Source organism: Octodon degus, unplaced genomic scaffold (assembly GCF_000260255.1).
Source record: "Octodon degus isolate 3935 unplaced genomic scaffold, OctDeg1.0 scaffold00111, whole genome shotgun sequence".
Lineage (NCBI taxonomy): Eukaryota > Metazoa > Chordata > Mammalia > Rodentia > Octodontidae > Octodon > Octodon degus.
In genome coordinates this window covers 3,333,257-3,337,096 of record NW_004524687.1, presented here as the reverse complement: position 1 = coordinate 3,337,096, position 3,840 = coordinate 3,333,257, and the positions used below count along the sequence as shown (strand labels likewise).

The window sequence follows — 3,840 nt, the reverse complement described above, 5'->3', positions numbered from 1 at the left end:
GACGTCGTCTCCTCTCGCCGCAGCATGACGGGAGTGGGAACTATTCCCGGGGCCGAGGCCGCGTGGACGGGCCCTACGGCCGTCGGCCACCCCGGAGTCCTGTTCCCCGCGGCCCGGGCATTCGACCGGCCTCGCCTCAGCCCAGCCCTTCTCGCCCTCGCGGGGACTCGCGGGGACTGGACAGGGAGGACGCGGGGCACAGAGCCCGCGGCTCTTCTCGGGTCGCATCCGTGGGAGCCAGGCGGGAGCCGGCGGCCCCGCCTGAGCAGCTCGCGCCGTCCTGGCCACAAGAGTCCCACGCCCAGGGGCCGAGCCACGACCAGAGTTGCGGGCGACGCCACTCGGGCTCCAGACACAGGCGGACCGACGCGGTGGGTGGAGGCGGGGCGGGGCGGGGCGGAGCGGGCGCACGGATAAGGGAGTGGGACGGGAGGGCCGGAGGTGTGGTCCGCACTTGACGGACAGGCACTCGGACCACCCCACCGAGGGGGCTCCTGAAGGAAGGCCAAGATAGCCAATGGCCTCGCCCCAGATGCCCTGGCCCGCCTCCGCCAGCAACCAGTGAGTGCGTGGTGGGCGGGGCCTGTGCGGGCTCGGCCGCGCCACCGCCTCCGCCTCCTCCTCCTCACCAGCGCTAAAGCCGGGACTGGACCGAGCGGAGTTGTGCGTGTCTCCGAAGGGGGGTGGGCCGGGGGAGGGGAGGTTCGTTCCGCGGAGCCGCAGCCAGAACCGGGTGAGGCTTATCCCCACTGCCTTTCCAGTCCAGGGCTGCCGAGAGTGGGGGTGGCTGGGAGCGGCGCAGCCTCCGGAGGAGGCGGAGGCAGAGATGGGTGAGGGCGGCCTGCGGAGCCTCCCCCCGACCCGGGCTTAGCACCCCGCGGCGCGGACGCCGTGGCTGCTGCGCGTCGGGGCCTCGGGCTGCTCGGGGCCGCGCTCATGTCCTGGGCGCCCTGGCGTGCGGCCCGAGGGCTGCGGGAGCGCGGGCGCGGCCGGGAGCGCCGGGTGAGGCGGACGCCGTGGCCGGGGCCGAAGCCAGGGTCGCGGGGCGGCGGGAGGTCGCGGGTGTTTTCCTTTCTCTCCCGCGGGGGGCCGGGGAGGTGCTCCGGCGGGCTGCCCGCTCTCGGGGCCGCGCATGGACCCAGTCGGCCCGAACTAGAGCCCCCAAGTTTTCCGGGGCAGGGGCTGCAGCCTGCACCCCGCTGGGTGCAGTCCTCCGCTCCGCTCCCTGGCCGTGCGCTGCGCGACTCGCGCTCCCCGCGTATTGTTTGGCTGGGTCTCTAATGGCGGACGGGAGGCAGCGCTGCCGGTCGCCGACTGCAGGGGGGGCAAACATCGGGCCCAGGGCTAATGCTTGGGGCGAATATGGGCCATATTGGCCCAGCGATTACGTGAGTTGTCCCTTTACCTTCAAATTGGTGCTGAGAGTGACTGGGATGATGCGAGGCCGGCGAACTGAGGCGGGAATGCGAATCCCTTGGTGGCGTCGGGGCGACGTTTGCCCTACCCCCCCTCCATTTCCCAGGAGCAGGCTCGATCCTCCAGGCCCTCTCCACTCGGGATTTTGCTTTTACATTGGTTTTGGCCCCAAATATGCTACGATGTTTTGCTCCACTTACGTAGGAGCGCCCGTGTGCGCGGGATGGGGGTAATAATAGAAGGGCTGAACCTCCTTGACCTCTGATTCTCTCCTCTGCCTCCTTCTGGTGGAAAAGGCTTGGTGCTTTCACCAGGTTGGTTGATCTTAATTCATTTTTCATTTTTTCTCTTAACCCAGGACGAGAAATCGCCTTCAGCCTTCTGTGGTGCATCCTTGGCAGAAAGCGAGGAGGAAAACACCCATATTGTGAGTCCTTTGCCCGTATTTTATTGATCTTTGAAGTGATCGTTGTTATGTTGCAGAGGTTCAGCCTGGGGATTTGGCCCTCCCCGTTGTTTTGAGGGGGAAGAGCTTCTCCTTAGGTGGCAGCTGCCCTCGGGGCAAGTCCCGAGCAATGGTTGATGAGGCAGCTACGAACCGACGCTGCTGCAGACATCGGTCCTGCCTCTGCAATACCAACCTCAGCAACCAGACGACAGCCTTCTGCAGCTGCTCACGTTACCAGAGAGGCGGGGTGGTGCAAAGGAGGGCATATTTCTGGTGCCCTCTAGAGTTCCAAAGTAGGAATTAACGTTATTATGTTTTAAACGCTATGAATGCAACCATTTTTGCCATTCTCCTTTCACAATAGTTAATTGATTTTAGGGGTTGGAATTTAGAATCACGAACTTTCATGTTGGATTTAAGACTCAGATTTTGACTTTTTTAATTTATTGTTTAAATTTATTTTTTTCAGATTTTGACTTTTAAGAGTTGCTAGATCAGTTTCATGTCTTTGCTTAAGAAAGAGTATGGGTCCACTCTTCTAGGAGCTACTGTTTTACCTCCCTGACTAGAATGCTCATCAGACCAGTGTACTGCTGTTTCCTATCCAGTTTTGATTAATCTCTGCCAAGAGGCCTTCACAAATTTTTCTTTTGGTCAAATGAAACTCATTACAAAATTATCAGTGAAGGCAGTGTTCTTGACACTGTCTCTCAGCTCTCTGACAGTTGATACTGTAACTTTGTACACTCTGTCAGTGGTAGGGTCTTAAGTGTAGGGGCTTATATTTAAATATTGAATCCAAATGGTTAAAAATAGCTAATTGAAGCTAAGGATTTGCTGGATACAGATTGTGAAAGATGTCATACTAAATATATACTAAGTGTAAGAAATCATGCTAGTGGTTTCATATATTTCTTTTAATTCCTCTGCCTTGTTGAACTTAGGGTCTTTGCAGGAGCTACATCCCCAGCCTTTTATTTTTTATTTGTGTCTTGAGATAGGGTCTTATAAAGTTGCCTGGACTAGGCTCAAATTTTGGGTGGTCTTCCTCAGCCTTACAAAGCGCAGGTATTACCACCTTGTCTGACACTTCCTTCAGTTTTAATAGCATAATAAAAATAGCATGAATTGACCCCTGATTGTATATTAGCCCAGTTCGCCTTTTCTTTTGACAGGGTCTCACTGTGTAATTTAGGCTGGCCTTGAACTCATGGTGATCCTCTTGCCTCAGCCTCCTGAGTATTGTTGGGATTACAGGCATGCACCACCTGGCCTGGCTATGAGCTCAGTTCTTAAGTTTAAAAAAAAGTGGGCCAGGGAAATGGCTCAGTAGAATAAACACTTCCCTGACAAGTGTAAGGGCTGAGTTCAATCCCCAGTTCCGAAAAAAAAAAAAAAGTTACTATAAAAACTTGTAAATTTATCAGCAATAGCCTACTCAATCTTCCTGTATCTACCATTTGTATTCTAAAATTGTCAGCACATACCCAAACTAATTCTTAACATTTTAGGTAAGTTAACTGCCACAAATGCCCACTGGTGTAGATTTATATTTCTGGTTTGCAGAGGAGGAAACAAATAGAAAGTTACTCTGATTAAATCAAAGGTTTAAATTTAATTTTTCTGTTGTTTTAAGAGTGTGCCTTGGGCCGGGGAGATAGCTCAGTAGAATAAGCTCTTGCCTGGCAAGCACAAGGGCCTGAGTTCAGTCCCTGATTCCGCCAAAAAACCCAAACAAACCAAGAAAAAAATAAAAAGAGCATGTCTTCCTATATTCATGTTGGATAGAAACTTACTATATAGCTCAGTCTCCTTAGTGCTAGAATTATTGAAAGGTGCTGTTATACCCAGTGAGGTGAAGGATTTGATTTAGAGCTCTGTTTACAAGCCAGGCTCACATGTAATCTTAACACTGTGGGAGGCTGAGGCAGGAATATTGCAGATTTGAGCCCACCAATTTATTTATTTATTTATTT

The 3,840-nt window shown here is 53.8% G+C and overlaps 1 protein-coding gene across 6 annotated transcripts in view; it reads left to right on the top strand.

Moving 5' to 3' along the window:
* Positions 1-549: 549 nt before the first annotated feature.
* Positions 550-3,840, top strand: part of Zmym2 (zinc finger MYM-type containing 2) — a 152,243-nt gene continuing 148,952 nt past the window's right edge. For 3 of the 6 annotated variants that reach the window (XR_002817657.1, XM_023699117.1, XM_023699118.1), the window contains exons 1-2: positions 656-733; positions 1,775-1,843. The gene's annotated coding sequence lies outside the window, so the exon portion shown is untranslated. Of the gene's footprint in view, positions 831-879; positions 1,003-1,774; positions 1,844-3,840 lie in introns of those variants that run through there. The other 3 variants (XM_004639375.3, XM_004639376.2, XM_023699119.1) reach the window with 3 other exon arrangements.